Source organism: Pongo abelii, chromosome 11 (genome assembly GCF_028885655.2).
Source record: "Pongo abelii isolate AG06213 chromosome 11, NHGRI_mPonAbe1-v2.0_pri, whole genome shotgun sequence".
NCBI lineage: Eukaryota > Metazoa > Chordata > Mammalia > Primates > Hominidae > Pongo > Pongo abelii.
This window is the reverse complement of record NC_071996.2, coordinates 28,144,162-28,166,347: the sequence shown is the minus strand read 5'-3', so window position 1 is coordinate 28,166,347 and position 22,186 is coordinate 28,144,162.

The following is a 22,186-nucleotide window of genomic DNA, read 5'->3' as shown; positions in this document are numbered from 1 at the left end:
TGCACTCCAGCCTGGGCGACAGAGAGAGACTCCATCTCAAAAAAAAAAAACAAAAATCCATAGCATGTGCAACACACACAGAGTGAAACCTAAGGTAATTGATGGACTTTAGTAATACGTCAATACTGACTCATCAGTTGTAAGAAATGCACAGCAGTAATGCAAGACGTTAATAGAGAAAACTGTGGAGTAGAAGTTATATGGAAACTCTACTCTGTCCTCAATTTTTCTGTTAACCTCAAACCGCTCAAAAAAAATAAAGCCTATTATCAAAAATGTACAGGCAGCCCCACCCCCAACATTTCCCATCCTCTTCTCATGCTTTATTTGTGGACCTCACATACTATATATTTGACTTATTTATTTTGGCTTACAGTCTAATTGTGTGCTAGAATATCAGCTTTAGAAAGGTAGGGATGTTGTATTGCTCATTGCTGTGTCCCCAGTGCCTAGAACAGTGCCTGAAATATAACCCCTTAGATTTTTGGTGATTTTTTTAAAGCTAGTTCTGAAAGATTCATCAACTATTTTATTTCAATGAATTGAAGAGTCTGACATAGAAAGGCATTTGTAAACAAACATTGAGAATATGATAAGATGTTTCTTTAATAGGCGCCAGTAGGCCAATAGAGAAATCCACCAGTAAAAAGTAAATGTAAACTTTCTTTCTTTTTTTCTACAATGTTTTTTCTTATTGGTGACTCACAGAACTTTCTTTTAAGAGACAGGGTCTTGCTATGTCCCCAGGCTGGAGTGCAGTGACGCCATCATAGCTCACTGTAACCTCGAATTCCTGGGCTCAAGGAATCCTCCCACCTCAAGCTCCCATGTAGCTAGGTCTACAGGTGTGTGCCACAAAACCTGGCTAATATGTGTGTGTGTGTGTGTATACATAAAACACATATATATACACACATATGTGTATTAATACACACACGCACACACATATACATATATTTGTGGAGACGAGGTCTTGCCATGTTGCCCAGGCTGGTTTCAAACCCCTGCCTCAAGTGATCATTCCTGCCTCACCCTCCCAAAGTGCTGGGATTACAGGAGTGATCCACCACGTCTGGCCAGCTTTCTTTTTTTTTTTTATTTGAGGAATCTCACTTTGTCGCCCAGGCTAAAGGACAGTGGCGCAGTCTCGGCTCACTGCAACCTCTGCCTCCCAGGTTCAAGTGATTCTTGTGCCTCAGCCTCCCCAGTAGCTGGGATTACAGGCACACACCACCACGCTAGGCTAATTCTTGTATTTTTAGTAGAGACAAGATGTCACCATGACGGCCAGCCTGGTCTCAAACTCCAGGCTTCAAATGATCTGCCCACCTTGGCCTCCCAAAGTGCTGGGATTACAGGCGTGACAGGCGTGAGCCACTGTGCCTGGCCTGGCCAGCTTGCTTTTTTTTTTTTTTTTTTTTTTTTTGACACTCTGTCACCCAGGCTGGAGTGCAGTGGTGCAATCTCTACTCACTGCAACCTCCACCTCCTGGGTTCAAGCAATTCTCCCGCCTCAGCCTCCTAAGTAGCTGGGATTATAGGTGCGCACCACCACGCCCAGCTAATTTTTGTATTTTTAGTAGAGACGGGGTTTCACCATGTTGGTCAGGTCTCCAACTCCTGACCTCGTGATCTGCCCACCTCAGCCTCCCAAAGTGCTGGGACTACAGGCGTGAGCCACCATGCCCGGCCGCAGCTTGCTTTCTTAAAGATCCATCATTAACTGTTTTCTTTCAGTGAATGGAAATGCTTGATGAATAAGATACATTTATTTATTTATTTATTCATTTATTTATTTGAGACGGAGTCTCACTCTGTCGTCGCCCAGGCTGGAGTGCAGTGGCGCCATTTCAGCTCACTGCAAGCTCCGCCTAATTTTTTGTATTTTTAGTAGGGACGGGGTTTCACCGTGTTAGCCAGGATGGTCTCCATCTCCTGACCTCGTGATCCGTCCGCCTTGGCCTCCCAAAGTGCTGGGATTACAGGTGTAAGCCACCACGCCTGGCATGAATAAGATACTTTCTAAGCAAAACTTTAGGTTATTAGAACCTTTTTTCTTTCCCCATTATGCACTATATTATATTGTGCCAACAACAATATCCAGCTTTAAAAGGCAAATGTAAGCATGCTTTCTTTAGGTTGCATCATAAACTGTTTTCTTTTAGTGACTCAAAGTTTGACACAGGAAGGCATTTTTAAAAGCAAACACTGAGAATATGCTATCACAATATGTTTCCTTCTCCAGTAGGCCCGTTTTTTTTAAAAGCCTGTAGTGGAGATAAAATCCTAAGCAATATTCAGTACCCTAAGTGGAGACAGAATCCTAAGCAATATTCAGTAAATTCCATATTAATCAAGGAAAGAAGAAGGAACCAGGAGCAGATAAAACAAATAGCAAGATGTCATATTGAAACCCAGTTATATTGATAATCATATTAAATATAAATAGTCTTTAAAAAAGCAGATCAGAGGTTGCTGGGGCTGGTGGTAAGGGGAGGGACGGTCCAAAGATGAACAGGAGGAATCTTTTGGCAGTGACACTGTTCTGTTTTGATCATGGTGGTTTTACGGGCATATAAAACTATCAAAAGTAATTCAATTGGCCAGGTGCGGTGGCTCACACCTGTAATCCCAGTGAGAGGTGACAGCGTGCTGGCAGCCCTCACAGCCCTCGCTCGCTCTGGGCGCCTCCTCTTCCTGGGCTTCCACTTTGGCGGCACTTGAGGAGCCCTTCAGCCCGCCGCTGCACTGTGGGAGCCCCTTCCGGGCTGGCCGAGGCTGGAGCCGGCTCCCTCAGCTTGCCGGGAGGTGTGGAGGGAGAGGCGCAGGCGGGAACTGGGGCTGCGCGTGGTGCTTGCGGGCCAGTGCGAGTTCTGGGTGGGTGTGGGCTCGGCAGCCCAGCAGTCGGAGTGGCTGGCCCGCCCTGCCGGCCCCGGGCAATGAAGAGCTTAGCACCCGGGCCAGCGGCTGCGGAGGGTGTGCTGGGTCCCCCAGCAGTGCCGGCCCACCGGCCCTGCGCTCGATTTCTCACCGGTCCTTAGCTGCCTTCCCGTGGGGCAGGGCTTGGGACCTGCAGCCCGCCATGCCTGAGCCCTGAGTCTACCACCCCCCTCCGTGGGCTCCTGTGCAGCCGGAGCCTCCCCAACATGTGCCGCCCCCTGCTCCACAGCGCCCAGTCCCATCGACCACCCAAGGGCTGAGGGGTGTGGGCGCACGGCACGGGACTGGCAGGCAGCTCCACCTGCAGCCCCAGTGCAGGATCAACTGGGTGAAGCCAGCTGGGCTCCTGAGTCTAGTGGGAACTTGGAGAACCTTTATGCCTAGCTAGGGGATTATAAATACACCAATTGGTACTCTGTATCTAGCTCAAGGTTTGTAAACACATCAATCAGCACCCTGTGTCTAGCTCAGGGTTTGTGAATGCACCAATCCACACACTGTATCTAACTACTCTGGTGGTGACTTGGAGAACCTTTGTGTCTAGCTCAGGGATTGTAAAGGCACCAATCAGCGCCCTGTCAAAACAGACCACTCGGCTCTCTGTAAAATGGACCAATCAGCAGGATGTGGGTGGGGCCAGATAAGAGAATAAAAGCAGGCTGCCAGAACCAGGAGTGGCAACTGGCTGGGGTCCTCTTCCACGCTGTGGGAGCTTTGTTCTTTCCCTCTTTGCAGTAAATCTTGCGGCTGCTCACTCTTTGGGTCCACACTGCCTTTATGAGCCGTAACACTCACTGCGAAGGTCTGCAGCTTCACTCCTGAAGCCAGCGAGACCACGAACCCACCAGGAGGAACAAACAACTCCAGACGCGCTGCCTTACCTGCAAAGGTCCACAGCTTCACTCCTGAGCCAGCGAGACAACGAACCCCACCAGAAGGAAGGAACTCCGAACATCAGAAGGAACAAACTCGGCACGTCACCTTTAAGAACTGTAACACTCACCGCGAGGGTCCCCGGCTTCATTCTTGAAGTCAGTGAGACCGAGAACCCACCAATTCCGGACACATCAGCACTTTTGGGAGGCCAAGGCGGGCGGATCACGAGATCAGGAGTTCAAAACTAGCCTGGCCAACATGGCGAAACCCCATCTCTACCAAAAAAGCAAAAATTAGCTGGGCAGGGTGAGGGGCGCCTGTAATCCCAGCTACTCGGGCGGCTGAGGCAGGAGAATAGCTTGAACCCAGGAGGCGGAGGTTGTAGTGAGCCGAGATCATGCCATTCATTGCACTCCAGCCTGGGCGACAAGAGTGAGACTTCATCTCAAAAAAAAAAAAAAAAAAAAAAAAAGGAACTGAATTGCACACTTTAAATGGGTGCAGCTTATTGGAGGCAAATAATTTCTTAGAAAAGTTTGCCTGCACATATTTGTTAAATTTATCCAAGGTATTTAATTTTTTTTGATGTTTTTATAACTAGTATTTTAAAATATCAAGTTTAAATGGTTTGTGTCCAGTATGTAGAAATATAATTGATGTGTTTATTAATCTTGTGCCCTGAAAACTTGCTGAAATCACTTATTAGTTCTAATTTCCATTTCATAGAGTCTTTAACATCTTTAGCATCTTGCTTTTGAATCCAAATGCCCTTTTTTCCCGTTTCTTTCCTTATTTTATTGACTAGGACCTTCATTACAATTTTGAATAGAAGTGGTGAGAGTGGACATCCTTACTATGTTCTACAGTTTAGAGGTAAAGTGTTCATTCTTTCACTGTCAAATGTAATATTAGCTGTAGGCATTTTTTTAGACTTTCCTCTACCACGTTGAAGAAGTATCCTTCTAATGCTACTATCCTGAAAGTTTTCACCATAAATGGCTTCATATTCTGTCAAGTGCAAAATCTGTACACAAAGCTATCAACATTATTGAGAGAAATTAAAGGAGACGTAAATAAATGGCCTGGAAAACTCAATAGTGTTCAGATTGTAGTCTCTAAACTGATGTATAGATTCAAAATATCCCAATCAAAATCCAAGCAGTTTTTTTTTCCTAAAATTGACAAGCTGATTCTATGAACAATTAAAAATGTCTCAAAAAATTAGCCAGACGTGGTGGCAGGTGCCTGTAATCCCAGCTACTCAGGAGGCTGAGGCAGAAGAATTCCTTGAACCCAGGAGGCGGAGGTTGCAGTGAACCGAGATCGCGCTCCTGCACTCCACAACCAGCCTGGGTGGCAGAGCAAGACTCCGTCTTGAAAAAATTTAAAAAAAAAAAGGTAATAAATAAATAAAAATGGAAGGAAAACTGTGGACAGTCTCCCCCAAAATATGTACATCACACATACAAAATTTTGCATAAAACATCAGGGTTCTTATGAATCTTTGGAAGCCTATCCATTTGTGTCAGGTTAAGACTCTGATTCAGGCTGGGTGCGGTGGCTCACACCTATAATCCTAGCACTTTGGGAGGCCAAGATGGGCAGATCACTTGAGGTCAAGAGTTCGAGATCAGCCTGGCCAACATGGTAAAACCCCATCTCTACTAAAAATATAAAAATTAGCTGGGCATGGTGGCACACACCTGTAGTCCCAGCTACTCGGGAGGCTAAGGCAGGAGAATCACTTGAACCCTGGAGGCAGAGGTTGCGGTGAGCTGAGATCACACCACTGTACTCTAGTCTGGGTGACAGAGCGAGACTCCATCTCAAAAAAAAAAAAAAAAAAGACTCTGATTGTCCCAATAATTATGAAAGATATTTTATTGTATAATAAATTCCCTGGCCAGTCATGAGGGCTCATGCCTATAATCTCAACACTATGGGAGGCTGAGGCGGGCGGATTGCTTGAAGCCAGGAGTTCAAAACCAGCATGGGCAACAAAGTGAGACCACAGTCTTTACAAAATAAAAATTTTAAAATAAAACAAATTAGCTGGAGGCAGTGGCATGTGCCTGTAGTCCCACTTACTTGGGAGGCTGGGATGAGAGGATCATTTGAGCCCAAGAGTTCAAAGCTGCAGTGAGCTAGTGCCACTAGTGAGCTGGTGAGCTGCAGTGCCACTCAACTGCAGCCTGGGTGACAAAGCAAGGCTCTGTTTCTAAAATAATAAAATAAAATAGTAAAGTAAAATAAATAAATAAAATAAATTCTCTTACATATAAAGATTTCCCGAAGTTGTTCCTTTTATCTTTATGTTCATTCCTGTAGCTTCGTAATAAAGTATTGATAGACAAGTAAGTCTTCTGTGCTTTGTTTTCGTGGTTTTTCTTATCTTTCCACAAAAAGCCACACCCCCTAATAATAATACTTTTGAGATTTATTTATTGGAATTACATTAAACCTGTAGATTTATAACGACATTTACACAAAATGAGGATCCTCTTAAAAGAACATGTAACATCTTTGCAAGTATTCAAATCTTCTTTTATGTCCTTCAGTAATTTTCTTAAGTTTTAAATATTGTTTTTTTCTAAATACTGAAAGTAGTGGTTGATATTATAAATGGAATTTTAAACTTATATTTCCCAATAAATTATTGTTATGATAAAAAGGAAAACTTGATTTTTTAAATTTTCTTCAGTCTGGTAATGGCTTGTTAATTTTTTTTTTTTTTTTTTTTGAGAGGGAGTTTCACTCTTGTCTCCCAGGCTGGAGTGCAATGGCACGATCTCCACTTGCTGCAGCCTCCGTGTCCTGCGTTTAAGTGATTCTCCTGCTTCAGCCTCCAGAGTAGCTGGGATTACAGGCAACTGCCACCACGCCCAAATAATTTTTTATTTTTTTTTTAGTAGAGATGGGGTTTCACCATGTTGGCCAGGCTGGTCTCGAACTCCTGACCTCAGATGAGCCGCCCACCTTGGCCCCACAAAGTGCTGGATTTACAGGCATGAGCCACTGCACCTGGCCGCTTGTTAATTTTAAATAGGTTTTTATTTGCTCCTTTTGACTTTATATGTAAAAATAATGATTTGGTCTCTTCCTTTTCAATATTGATTACTTATTTTTTCTCTATTTCTGGCCACCTAGGCCAACCAGCAAACTATTGAATAATAACCATGCTAAGAAACATTTGTATGTTGGTGCTACTTTAATGGTGTTTCAAGTTTTTGTATGATGTTTTCTGTTGATTATCTGATGCATACTGTTCATTGATTTTCTGATTCATACTGTTCACTGTTTTAAAGAACTTTTTATCATAGTTCACCATTTTTTAATCACAAATAGCTATTTAGTTTAATAAAGTGTTATTTGGGGGCATGTATTGTAATAATCGTGTGAATTTTCCCCACATTTTATTGACTTCATGTAATTGAAAGTTCCTTACATTCTGGCTGGGCGGGGTTGCTCATGTCCATAATCCCAGCACTTGGGAGGCCGAGGTGGGAGGGTCACTTAAGGTCAGGAGTTCAAGCGTCTCCACTAAAGATACAAAAATTAGCCGGGCATGGTGGCGCATGCCTGTTGTCCCAGCTACTGGGGAGGCTGAGGCTGAGGCTTGAACCCAGGAGGCAGAGGTTGCAGTGAGCTGAAATCGCCCCATGGCACTCCAGCCTGGGTGACAGAGTGACACTCTGTCTCAAAAAAAAAAAAAAAAAAAAAAAATTCCGTAAGTGATCCCCCATTTTCTTTACAGTGTTTTATTTTTTTATGTGCTGCCGGATTTTGTTTCTTCACTTTTCTTTGTTTAGAAAAGATTATCCTTTTTGAAAATATTATCTTGAAGATTATCTTTGTGGCCTAAAATTCTTTTTCCTGATTAAATCCAAACTGATGCTTTTTTGGTAGACAGTGGGGTTTACTATCTTAGATAAAATTTGGCTAATAAGTGAAAATTGGTTGAATTTAAAAGACTATCATGAATAAAAGTAACTTCTTCCAAACCTAGGAAGACTCCTACCCAATCTTTTCCTTTGTCTTCTCTAAGCCATGTATTCGAATACAAAGCAAACGTTGATGTTAAGTGGAATATTAAAACCTATATTCACAGTGTTTTTTAAAAATGTCTTTCACTTAGTGTAAGCCATGAGGATTCCTTAAGAAAAAAATTGGAGGAAAGCAGGAGTTCAGGTTGTCGTACTAAGTTTAATAAACCTCCTAAATGAAAATACTAATTATTAGGTTGAACTATATATGAAATAGATAGCCAGGCACGGTGGCTCATGCCCATAATCCCAGCCCTTGGGAGGCCAAGGCAGGAGGATTGCTTGAACTCACAAGCCTGGACAACATGATGAAACCCCATCTCTACAAAAAAATATAAAAATTAGCCAGGCATGGTGGTTGCACCTGTAATCTCAGCTACTTGGGAGGCTGAGGTGGGAGAATTGCTTGAGCCCGGGAGATTGAGGCTTGTGAGCCGTGATTCCACCACTGCACTCCAGCCTGGGCAACACAGCAAGACCCTGTGTCACAAAAAAAGAAGAAGAAGAAGAGGAAGAAGAAGAGGAGGAAGAAGAAGAAGGAAAAGAAAAGAAATGACTCATATTTTACCCTATCAACTGGCAGTTTTCATATTTCATTCTGATACTAAAATGTCATTGGTTCAAATACAGATTTGGCATCTTACAGATCTAGCTTATCCCTAACAAAGATGCGCTGGCCCAGAAGATTGGGTAAGGCAAACTTGAAGCTTCACTAGGAAATTAAACAGAGAATTCAGCAGGACAGAAAAGCCTAAAACCAGTATTTCCAAAACTCATTAACTCACCTTACCTATGTGGTAATGTTCACATATACAAAAGACTCTCAGATCTCTCACATGCTAGCACAAACAGGAGCTGAAATCATTTAACCTGAAAATGAACCCAGGGAGTAGATGAGTTGATGATGTTCACATGACTATGGGAAGTAGCACAAGTTAGATTTTCTGATCTGTACTGTTATGTTCATCTTAGGTAACTTTGGGTCTGGGTTGCTACCTCAGTAACCATACTTCAGCTGGGTTACTGAAGAAGTAGATGAAAGAACTTCTGACTTGGTAACATTTCACAGGAAAGTAATGCATGTCCAATTTCTGTGTCATCAAATCTCACCTGAATTAGGACTCTTTTCTTTTTTTTGAGACTGAGTCTCGCTCTGTTGCCCAAGCTGGAGTGCAGTGGCGCGATCTCAGCTCACTACAACCTCTGCCTCCTGGGTTCAAGCAATTCTCTGCCTCAGCCTCCTGAGTAGCTGGGATTACAGGCGCCCCTGCCACCATGCCCGGCTATTTTTTGTATTTTTAGTAGAGATGGGGTTTCACCATCTTGGCCAGGCTGGTCTTGAACTCCTGACCTTGTGATCCACCCGCCTCAGCCTCCCAAAGTGCTGGGATTACAGGCGTGAGCCACCACGCCTGGCTTAGGACTCATTCATTTAAAATTGACATGCTACCATTTTTCATATCTGAATGAGCACTGTCCTAAATAGTCAAGTATAGATGCCAGGCATTTATTTCAATATTGAAGGTGATGATCAGAATTTCTATAGGTAGTCATCTTCAGAACCTGCCTAGGGCTTATGCAAAAAATGTTTTTATTCCTTTCTACAAGTCACTTTCTTTTCATTAAAATGTTTAATCTGTTTACTTTTTTTTTTTTTAGACAGTCTCACTCTGTCGCCCAGGTTGAAGTGCAGTGGCACGATCTCAGCTCACTGCAACTTCCACCTCCCGGGTTCAAGGGATTCTCCTGCCTCAGCCTCCCAAGTAGCTGGGACTACAGGTGTGCACCACCACGCCCAGCTAATTTTTTGTATGTTTAGTAGAAACGAGATTTCACCATGTTAGCCAGGTTAGTCTCAAACTCCTAACCTCAGGTGATCCTCCCACCTTGGCATCCCAAAGTGGTGGGATTACAGGCGTGAGCCACCCGTTTACATTTAATGTAATACTGATAAAATACTATTAAATCTGCCACTTAACTACTTTTTTAAATATGTTTTGTGTCTATTTTGTCTCTCCTTCCATTACTACCTGATTTTGTGCTAGATATTTTCTCATGTGCCATTTTAATTACTTCATTTATTTTACTATATGTATTTTTATTATTTTTATTGTTTTCTTAGTGGTTTCCCTAAGGATTATAATGGGCAGCTTAATGTATAGTAATTTAGTGTGAATGAACACCAATTTAATTTCAATAGGATACAAAAATTTGGCCTCTATATTTATCCATTTTCTCACCCCTCCTTTGTGCTGTGTCATTATATGAAATATTTATACTGTGTATACGTATCAGCATAGATAACATAAACTATTTGTGCAGGTGTCTTTTAAGTTAGATGGGAGACCAAGTGTTAACAAAAAATGAATATACACTGTGTTTTATGGTTATCTATGAGTAACTTTTACTAGTGCTCTTTATTTCTTTTTGCAGATATGAGTTGCTATATAGTGTTCTTTCATTTCATCCTAAAAGATAACGTTTAGTATTTTTTGTGGGCAGGTCTGCTAGTGAGAAATTGGCTCCTTGTTGTTTTAATTTAGAAATATCTTGGCTGGGCATGTGGCACACGCCTGTAATCCCGACACTTTGGGAGACTGAGGCAGGTGGATCACCTGAGGTCAGGAGTTCAAAACCAGCCTGAGCAACATGGTTAAACCCTGTCTCTACTAAAAATACAAAAATTAGCTGGGCATGGTAGTGCACACCTGTAATTCCAGCTACTTGGGAGGCTGAAGCAGGAGAATCACTTGAACCCGGGAGATGGAGGTTGCACTGTGCCGAGATCGCTCCACTGCACTCCAGCCTGGGTGACAGAGCAAGACTCTGTCTCAAAAAAAAAAAAAAAAAAAAATTTAGGAGTATCTTAATTTATCCTTCACATTTGTAGGGCAGTTTCACTGGATGGAAAATTCTTAGTTGACAGTTTTTTATTTCAGCACTTCCTTTTTTTTTTTTTTTTTTTGAGACAGAGTTTTGCTCTTGTTGACCAGGCTGGAGTGCAGTGGTGAGATCTCAGCTCACTGCGAGCTCTGCCTCCTGGGTTCAAGTGATTCTCCTGCCTCAGGCCTCCCAAGTAGCTGGGATTACAGGTGCCCGCCACCACGCCCAGCTAATTTTTTGTATTTTTAGTAGAGACGGGGTTTCATCTGTTGGCCAGATTGATCTCGAACTCCTGACCTCAGGTGATCCACCCACCTCGGCCTCCCAAAGCGCAGGAATTATAAGCATGAGCCACTGGGCCCGGCCTCTTTCAGCACTTTCAATATGTCATCCCTTTGCCTGCTGGCCTCTGTGGTTACTGATGAGAAATCAGCCATTAATCTTATTGAGGGTGTCTTGTATGTAATGGGTCATGCTTCTCTTGCTATTTTCTAAATTCTCTCTCTGTCTTTGTCTTTCGATAGTTTGATTATGACATACTCAGGTGTAGATGTCTTTGAATTTATCCTTCTTGGAGTTCAGTGAGTTTCTTAAACATGTATATTAATGTTTTCAACAAATTTGGCAAATTTCAGCCATTATTTCTTCAAATACTCTTTCTACTCTTTTTTCTCTCCTCTTCTTTTGCACCTCCGATTGTACATATGTTGTTACACTTAATGTCTGTATTAGTTTTCTAAGGTTACTATAACAACGTTTCACAGACTACAACCTTGAATGGTTTAAGATAGCAGAAATGTGTTTTTTCACTTTTCTGGAGGCTAGAAGTCCTAAATCAAGGTGTGGGGAGGGCCATGCTCTCTCTGAAGTATCCAGTAGATAATATTTCCTTGCCTGTTCTAGCTTCTTGTGTTCCATGGCAATCCTGGGAATTTCTAACTACTAGATGCTTCACTTTAATCTCTGTCTCTGTCTGTCATATGGCTAGTCTTCCCCTTGTTTTTATCTACATAGTCTTTTCTCTGGGCGTGTCTGTCTGTTTGTCCAAAGTTCTCTTTCTTATAAGAACAGCAGTCATTTTGGATTAGAGTCTACTCTAATGACCTCGAGTCATTAGACCTTAACTTGATTACATCTGTAAAGACCCTTTCTAAAGGGTCTTTTCCAGGGTCACACTGACAGATACTGGAGGTTAGTACTTCAGCATACCTTTGGGGGAATACAATTCAACTCATAACAGTGTCCCACAGATCACTGAGGCTATGTTCATTTTTCTTCATTATTTTCCCTTTCTGTTCCTCAGATCGGATGGTCTTAATTTACCTACATTTAAGTTCACTGATTCTTCTGCCAGCTCAAATCTGCAAATGATCTACTCTAGTGAATTCTTTATTTCAGTTATTGTACTTTTGCATATTCAGAATTACTATTTACTTCTTTTTGTATAATTTTTTTCTGTGTTCTCTGTTTAAGACATCAGTCTTATAGTTTTCTTTAGTAATTTACATTTGTTTTCCTTGGTTGTTGTTTGTGTGTGTGTGTGTGTTTTGTTGTTTTGTTTTGAGACAGCATCTTGCTCTGTCTCCCAGGCTGGAGTGCAGTGGCATGATTACGGCTCATTGCACCATTGACCTCCCACCATGCCTGGGTAACTTTTTAATTTTTTTTGTAGAGACAGGGTCTACCTATATTGACCAGGCTGGGCCTGAACTTCTAGGCTCAAGTGACTCCCCACCTTGGTTCCCAAAGTGCTGAGATTACAGGCCTGAGCCACCATGCTGGACCCTCATTTGGTTTTTCAACCAAACAGCTGATTTAACTTCTTTGTCTAATAAGTCCAGTGTTTGGACTTCCTCTGGGACAGTTTCTATTGACTGGTTTTTGCCCTGTGTATGGGCTATAATTTCTTGCTCCTTGTCTAATGTTTTCTTTTTGAAAACTGGTCATTTGAAATAATATAATGTGAAATGCACCATGGAATACTGTGCAGCCATAAAAAAGAATGAGTTCATGTCCTTTGCAGGGACATGGATGAAGCTGGAAACCATCATCCTCAGCAAACTAACACAAGAACGGAAAACCAAACACCACATGTTCTCACTCATAAGTGGGAGTTGAACAGTGAGAACACACGGACACAGGGAGGGGAACATCACACACCGGGGCCTGTCGGGGGGTGGGGTACAGGGATAGGGAGAGCATGAGGACAAATACCTAATGCATGCTGGGCTTAAAACCTAGATGAAGGATTGATGGGTTGATGGGTGCAGCAAACCACCATGGCACATGTATACATATGTAACAAGCCTGCATGTTCAGCATATGTATCCCAGAACTTAAAGCAAAATTTAAAAAAAAAGAATACAATGTGAAAACTTTGGCATTTACAATCTCCCCTTCTCTAGGGTGTTTTGTTGTTGCTGTTTGTTGTTGTTGTTGTCATTTGTTTGTTTCACAACTTTCCTGAGCTAATTCTGTGTAGTCTGTATTCTTTATTGTATGTAACTACGGAAGTCTTTGTTCAGTTATCTTAGTGATCACCCGATGACCGGATAGAGATTTCCCTAAATGCCTGGAAGCAGTAATTCTCCCAGTCTTTGCTAAAAGGCTTTATGTGTTTGCTGGGGCACACGTTATTTATTTATTTAGAGACAAGAGTCTCACTCTGTCACCCAGGCTGGAATGCAGTGGCACAATGTCGGTTCCCTGCAACCTCTGCCTCAAGGTATCCTCCTGCCTCAGCCTCCTGAGTGGCTGGGACCACAAACACAGACACATGCCACCACGCCTGGCTAATTTTTGTATTTTTGGTAGAGACAGGGTTTCACCATGTTGCCCATGCTGGTCTCAAACTCCTGAGCTCCAGCGATTTGCCCACCTTGGCTTCCCAAAGTGCTGGGATTACAGGCATGAGCCACCGCGCCCGACCTTTCAACATTTAGCCAGGTAGTTTAAAACTCTGGCTTAGCTTTTCACTTCCTGCTCACTAGGGGTTCAGGGTGTTCTCAGATCTTTCTTGACCATCTTTATAGCACTGGTCACATTCATAGCCCTTTGCATACAAGGGGCCTTCTAGATTCCCTTAAATATATCAGAGCTTTTCAAAGACCCTAAGGACATCTCATCCCCAACTTTTGATTTTGAGCTTATTTGTTGTTGTTGTTGGCCTATTATTTACTCAGCTGCCTCAGGCATCCATAATGTTGTCTTCAGCAAATACCCTGAGGAAAAAAGTGCTTTGTCCTGAATGAGGTTTGGTTTTTTGTTTGTTTGTTTGTTTGTTTTTTGAGATAGAGTCTTGCTCAGTGGCCCAGGCTGAAGTGAGAGGCACGATCTCAGTTCACTGCAGCCTTCACTTCCTGGGTTCAATAGATTCTCGTGCCTCAGCCTCCTGAGTAGCTAGGACTACAGGCGTGTGCCACCACATCTGGCTAATTTTTGTATTTTTAGTAGAGACAGGGTTTCACCATGTTGGCCAGGCTGGTCTCAAGCCCCTGACCCCAAGTGATCTGCCCACCTCGGCCTCCCAAAGTGCTGGGATTACAGGTGTGAGCCACTGTTCCCGGCCACCTGAATGAGCTTTGAGTCACATCAAATAAAGACAGTTTTGTCCATGGGGTTTTCTAGGGCACCACGAGACATCATGTAGTGACAGTTCTCTGGGAATAGGACTTTGAAGAAGCTGCTACTGTGTTCTACCTCCTCCAGGGGCTGCCAGGCTGCCTTTTTTAAGGCTGTCGTGGAACTAGAAAGGGGAGATTAGAATAGTGCAAGTTTAAATGCCCTAAAACTCACTGCTCTTATCAAGATTCAGCCATTTTTCCTGAATAAACATCTGCCAGATTGTTGTATGTCTTTGGCTAATATGCAGAGTTCTGAAAAAACTGATACTGAACATTTTTTACAGCATTTTGTTGCTTCTATGGTGATGATTTTCAGAGATTTTTACTCTGCCATTTCCACCAACTTCTCTCAATACATTGTTTTTAGATACCTTATTTTTCAACACACTCACTGAATGGTATTCTGATTGACTATTGGCTGTTGCCAGGAAACCAAATAAATCCTCAGAGGATAAAGATTATAATGAGAAAATCCAGAGCCCTGTGAAGTAGTTTCTGCCTAAGTACCCAGCTTCATCTCCCACCACTCTTCCCTTGTTCTCTGGCATTAACGGCACTAAGAATAATGTCCCTAAACTACACAGTTTCCACCTTTGCATTACGTTCTTTCAACTTTTTAAATTTATTTTTTATTTATTATTATTATTGTTTTTTTGAGACAGAGTCTCACTCTGTCGCCCAGGCTGGAGTGCAGTGGCGCAATCTCAGCTAACTGCAACCTCCGCCTCCCAGGTTCGAGTGATTCTCCTGCCTCAACCTCCTTAGTAGCTGGGATTACAGGTGCCCACCACCACGCCCGGCTAATTTTTGTATTTTTAGTAGAGATGAGGTTTCCCCATGTTGGCCAGGCTGGTTTCGAACTCCTGACCTCAGGTGATCCACCCACCTCGGCCTCCCAAAGTGCTGAGATTACAGGCTTGAGCCACCACGCCCAGCTCATTCTTTCAACTTTTATCTCTATTTTATAAATGAGGAAATTGAGCTTCAGAGAGTTTAAGTGCCCTTCTGGAAGTTAAATAGCTAGTATATGGAGTGCAGAGACCAGAATGAAGGTCTGTCTGACTCTAAAGCCAAATTAAATATTCTTTGAGAGAAACTATTTTTAAAGGAACTATACCAATTTATATGTTTGAAAAAGTATTGTCATAACTTTAACCTGCACCTCATATTTCTCCAACACATTTTGGAAAATGGGCATTTAAAGTGTGATAAAATTATTTCTTTCAAGGAAACTTGAGGTTTGAGTTATTTTTAACAAAACTCTAATAATCTCTAAACCCAGATTTTTTGTATCTGAGATTAATGTAACATTAAAGAAAATCTTCTTTATGTATAGGAACAGGTTTAGAATAATAAGTTTTAAGATCTTGAAGAGATCTTAGAATCTTCTCTTCTAATTACCTCATTTTATTTCATTTTTTATTTTTCAGACAGAGTCTCGCTCAGTCGCCCAGGCTGGGGTGCCGTGGTGCAATCTTGGCTCACTGCAATCTCCGCTTCTCAGGTTCAAGCGATTCTTGTGCCTCAGCCTCCCGAGTAGCTGGGACTACAGGCACCTGCCACCACGCCTGGCTAATTTTTTTGTATTTTTAGTAGAGACAGGGTTTTGCCATGTTGGCCAGGCTGGTCTCGAACTCCTGACATCAAGTGATCTGCCTGCCTCAACCTCCCAAAGTGCTGGAATTACAGGCGTGAGCCACTGCGCCCGGCCTAATTACCTCATTTACACACGAGAAAACTGATGCCAGAAAAGATGATGCCTTGTCCAAATGAGTCAGTAGCAGGTGGTCGCCACTGATCTTTCTACCACATGGTCTCCTAATACCTTCCCTGGCCCTGGTGTCAAGCAGTAGTCACAGGTATGGGAACAGTCACCTAAAGACCAAGTTACTCAATGTTTAGACCACTAATGTCCACTGTCAACATACTGCAAGCTTGTTTGTAGGGCAGAATCTCAGGCCCCACCCCAGGCTTAAACCTTTTAATAAGATCCCCCGGTGACTCATATACACATTAACTTCTAGAAGCATTGAGCCTTGGCTCCTACCTTTTTCTTCCCCTGAGTCTCAGTCTCATCATGGTTTCACCAGCAGGCAAAACCAGTGGTGAAATAGTTTCACTCCTGCCTATTACTCAATATCATGAACTTGCCTGGAGCCATCAAAGCTTTTCTGATTTTTTTTTCTTCCTAACAGTATAAATAAAGAGTATAGGCTACCAAGTAAGACACTGTTCCAGATAATTCTGAACAAAATGTTGCATTAGGTCCTTTGCCCTGAGTAGCCAGAAGCAGGGGGAAAGCCTGGAGGCTTTGGAGAAAGAAATGACTTGTCTCCAATTCATCCTTCTGTGTCTCTTCTCTGCATACTTCCAACCCCTGCCTTCCCCCATTCTGTTAGTGTGTCCTTCAATTAGCCAATGTGGCTAATCATTTAGTATGAATTAGTTTAAGGTCTTACTCCTTCCAGGAATATTTGCAAAGAAGGGAAGGGTGGAATTTCAAACATGCGATTCTGGCTCAGGAAAGATTTAGCTGGGTAAAGGGAGCCACCAAATCACGTGAAAGTAGGCTTGGGCCGTGGCTCCATTTCAGGAGATTCTAGTCTTCCATTCGTAGCACAAAGGTTATCTTTGCTCCTAGGTCTGTAAAATTTGCATTGTCTTATATGTAGTATTGCATGATTTTGAAAACATGTTAGATAATTTATTTTGTATAAGGTTCATAACTATTCTGTGGGGAAGCTGGCATCATCTTCATTTTACAGGACTTAAAGTTGTTTGGGGCCTTTTAGCTCCTGAACCAAACTCCGGGCTCCTTGTAATATGCTAATAAAATTGTCTCTCTTATGGGCATTTCTTTTTTTCTTTTTTTTTTGAGATGAAGTTTCGCTTTCGTTGCTCAGGCTGGAGTGCAATGGCGCCATCTGGGCTCACCGCAACCTCTACCTCCTGAGTTCAAGCGATTCTCCTGCCTCTGCCTCTCAAGTAGCTGGGATTACAGGCATGCACCAGCATGCCCGGCTAATTTTTATTTTTAGTAGATACAGGGTTTCTCCATGTTGGTCAGGCTGGTCTTGAACTCCTGACCTCAGGTGATCCGCCTGCCTTGGCCTTTCAAAGTGCTGGGATTATAGACGTAAGCCACCGTGCCTGGCCATGGGAGTTTCTTATGACTGGTTTTAGTTTTGTTTTGTTTAGTTTTGTTTTGTTTTGAGACGGAGTGTTGCTCTGTTGCCAGGGTGGAGTGCAGTGGCACTATCTTGGCTCAGACTCACCACAACCTCTGCCTCCCAGGTTCAAGCGATTCTCCTGCCTCAGCCTCCCGAGTAACTGCGACTACAGGCACGCACCACCACACACGGCTAATTTTTGTATTTTTGGTAGAGACAGGGTTTCACCATGTTGGCCAGGATAGTCTCAATCTCTTGACCTCGTGATCCACCCGCCTCGGCCTCCCCAAAGTGCTGGAATTACAGACATGAGCCACAATGACCAGCCTGGTTTTGTTTGTTGATTTATTTTATTTGTACACATTTTTTGAATAGATAATGCTCTCCTAGATTCAGTGTTTGAGAAACAAATTCTTCATGATACTCACTCTTCTGAGGGTATTTTCTTTTCGTGGCCTATTCTTGTTTCACCAGTACATTCGCTGCTTCCTCCCTACCGTATCATCATGGCCATCACTGTTCTTTTGGAATGCAGGACCGCTTCAGTCTCCAAGAGAACTGATTCTTATGTTGGAATTCTCTCTAAGCCAATCTGTTCAGAATACTTTGACACGAATGAATGGCCTCACCAGGGTGGACCAGTTCAGAGAAGGCTGACCAAGGAAGCAAAGAGCCTGGAAATCAGAACAAGAGAAGATTTTGCAGGCTTGGGACAAGTGTCTTCAATTATTTAAAGGGTTGTGATGTGAAAGAGAGATTATGTTTTTTCTTAGGGGTAGAGGTAGATTTACTGTGAAGATAATCTGGTTTAAGCTTTAGGGCTATTGTGTGGCCTCCTTCCAAGACGCTGTACCTAATTTTGAATCTTTAAATTTGTGTTATTTCAACTAAAGACCTCCTCCCCCACCACCAAATTACAGTATATGAGTTTCACAAAAACTGGATATACCCCTTTCTGTGTGGAACCAGAGAGCAAACCAGGACCTAGGATAGAAGTGAAAATCTCACATGAGGGTATCTGTTCAATATATTAGTTGAGTAAAAGAAAATCTTTCCATGGGCCAAGACAATGCCACCAGGAAGTGGGTTGTGGTAGGCACCTTCTTTTTTTTTTTTTTTTTTTGAGATGGAGTCTCACTCTGTTGCCAGGCTGGAGTGCAGTGGCACGATCTCGGCTCACTGTAACTCCACCTCCGGTGTTCAATCGATTCTCCTACCTCAGCCTCCCAAGTAGCTGGGACTACAGGCGCCCACCACCACGCCCAGCTAATTTTTGTATTTTTTTAGTAGAGACGGGGTTTCACCATGTTGTCCAGGCTGGTCTCGATCTCCTGAGCTCGTGACCCACCCACCTCGGCCTCCCAAAGTGCTGGGATTACAGGCGTGAGCTGCCGTGCCAGGCTGGTAGGCACCTTCTGTAGCTACACACAGTTATTTGTCTCAGCAACATCCCCTCGTTGAGGCTAATAGAATTTGGATTTGTTCAAAAAGTTAAGGAGAGCCCTTGGTCTCCAGCTCCCAAGGGTGAATTCTGACTGGTCTAAGCCAGTCATGTTATTCTCTTTCCCTATGGCCTTTAACTGGTCTGAGTTAGGGCAGGTAGTGTAGTTCTGGCCGGAGAGAGGGGGTGCTGGTACTTTCTTCTCTGAATTAAAAGACAAGGCTTCAGGTAAAGGTCTTTTTCCCCTTCCCTTTTATTCCTGAAACTCAAGAAAGCTGGAGATAAGCATCCATCCTGTGGCCAGTAGGCTAGAAGCATGAAAACCAAGGTCAACATGCTAAGGGTGGCAGAGCAGAAATGGTAAAGGGGTTTAGGATCCTTACAGCATTCTTGAGGAGCAGAACCAGTACTAATAGCTGCCTACCTCTAGATTACTTATGTGAGAAAAATAAACTCCTTATTTTTCAAATAACAGTTAAAATTTCCCGTTACTTCCAGCCAAATGCATTTTTTCCTTGATACAGCTATATTTAAGGAGAGGGCTTTCTCTGTCTGGTGGAAGTCAATTTTCTGGTGAATTTATCACAAAACATGTGTTACAGAGGGTCCCTATGTCTAGAAGAGAGGATTTGGGGAGACAATGATTTGTTATTAGGAATAATTTCACATAATTAGAACATGAACAACTTTCTATGACTTGGGCCCTTAAGTTTCATCCTCCTTTCCTCAAGTCTTCATATTTCCTTTAGCCTATAACCATCTTTCTCAACGGATTTCTCTAACCTCATCCACAGCCTCCTTCAATTCCACCTTTTTTTTTTTTTTTTGGAGATGGAGTCTTGCTCTGTCACTCAGGCTGGAGTGCAGTGGCGCCATCTCAGCTCATTGCAACCTCTGCCTCCTGGGTTCAAGCGATTCTCCTGCTTCAGCCTCCCGAGTACTGGGACTACAGGCACACACTGCCACGCCTGTCTAATTTTTGTATTTTTAGAAGAGATAGCGTTTCACCTTATTGGTCAGGCTGGTCTCGAACTTCTGACCTCAGGTGATCTACCTGCCTCGGCCTCCCAAAGTGCTGGGATTACAGGCATGAGTCACCGTGCCCAGCCCCAATTCCATCTTTGATAGGGGACAGAAAAAAAGATTGAGCAGGATGGATGAAGAGGACACTGTTTTTCAAAACTGGTATGCTTTCCAACAATTTAGAAGAATAAGATATGTTTATAAGTATTGACAGAATTCGCTTCCATTTCTGATCTGTAATGAGATAAACCAGAACTTTTCAAATGAGTAAACATCAGGTAAACATGGAGAGAGACAGTCTGGACAGGCTGAAGGGATGGCACTGAAGACCCTGCAGTTTTCCAACTGGCTAATCAGACCCCTGGGAAGAAGGAATGCTTTTCAGGGGTAACTGGCCCAGGTGGGTTGGTTTGTTTGTTTTTTGTTTTGTTTTGTTTTTAGACAGAGTTTCACTCCCATTGCCCAGGCTGGAGTGCAGTGCAGAGAAAGCAGCTCACTGAAACCTCCACCTCCTGAATTCACGTGATTCTCCTGCCTCAGCCTCCCAAGTAGCTGGGACTACAGGTGCAGGCTACTGCGCCTGCGTAATTTTTGTGTTTTTAGTAGAGATGGTTTTCACCATGTTGTTCAGGCCAATCTCGAATTCCTGAGCTAGAACTCTTGAGCCTTGGCCTTCCAAAGTGCTGGGATTACAGGTGTCCAGGTGGTATTTTTTTAAATACTTTTTTTTTTTTTCCCAGGCAGAGTCTCTGTAGCCCAGGCTGGAGTGCAATGGTGCAATCTCAGCTCACTGCAACCTCTACCTCCCGAGTTCAAATGATTCTCCTACCTCAGCCTCCCTAGTAGCTGGGATTACAAGCACGTGCCACAACACCCAGCTAATTTTTATATTTTTAGTAGAGATTGGATTTTACCATGTTGGTCAGGCTGGTCTCGAACTCCTGACCTCAAGTGATCTTCCTGCCTCGGCCTCCCAAAGTGCTGGTATTACAGGCATGAGCCACCACACTCCGTCTAAGGGACTTTATTATGAAAAATTTTAGATAGAATAGTTTTCCGTCCCCATCACCCAGTCTCAGTTTATGGCCCATTCTTGTTTCATCTATACCATTGCTGCTTCCCCCTGCTGTATCATTTCGTTTTTTTGTTGAGATAAAGATGCAAGATGACCAGCAACAATTCCTCCCATCCCTGAACACCCATGCTGCTCCTCTCATGAAAAGTGATGAAAATATTCCACAATTAGATTGTGGTTGTGGCTCTACAACTCTGTGAAAATACCCAAAGCCATGGAAGTGTACACTTTAAGTGGGTGCATTATATCTCAATAAAGATGTTTTTAAAAGGTGGAGAAGGAAAATTTCTCTATTTTAACATTTGAAGAAAAAAAGAGGTAGAGTCTCTTTAATCTCCTTGAAATTGGTCGGGCTCTGTGATTTGCTTAAACCATTAACAGGCAGCAGAAGGGACGCTCTGTGACTGCTGGGCATAGCCCTTCATAGGCCTCTGTTTTCACTGTTTTGCCACACCAACAGACCTGCAAGAGAGTAGCCCAGGCAGAACTCAGCTGTTCTTTTCAGCCACCCCAGCGGAGATGCCACACAGACCAGTGAAACCACCTTGGCAGCTCCAGCACCTGTTGAGCTGCCCAGCCAACACCACATGGGGCAGAGATGAGCTGCCAAGCCTGTCTACTACGTTTTGGGGTGGTGGAGGAGTGGGCAGTGCCAAATCCCGACAAGACGCTCAATGAGTATTTGTCTGTTTTCATTTCAGCGAGTGGAGGGTCCTCAAGGTAACACCTTCCGGTGGCTCCCCCACCTCTCTCAGAGCTCTGGCCAGGGCCCACAAGGCCCTACATCTTACCCCTTTCCTCTCTGACTGTCACCTCTTCTTCCTCTTCTTCTTGCTTCCTCACTTCTAGCCACACTGGCCTTCCTTGAAAAGACAGACCTGTCCCCTTGCAGGGCCTTTTGCTCTTGCTGTTCCCTTCGGTTCTCCCCAGATGGCCACAGGGTTCCTCCCACACCTCCTCTAGGTCTTCACTCAAATGCTACCTTTTTTTTTTTTTTTTTTTTGAGACTGAGTCTGGCTCTGTCACCAGGCTGGAGTGCAGTGGCGTGATCTGGGCTCACTGCAACCTCCGCCTCCCGGGTTCAAGCGATTCTCCTGCCTCAGCCTCCTGAG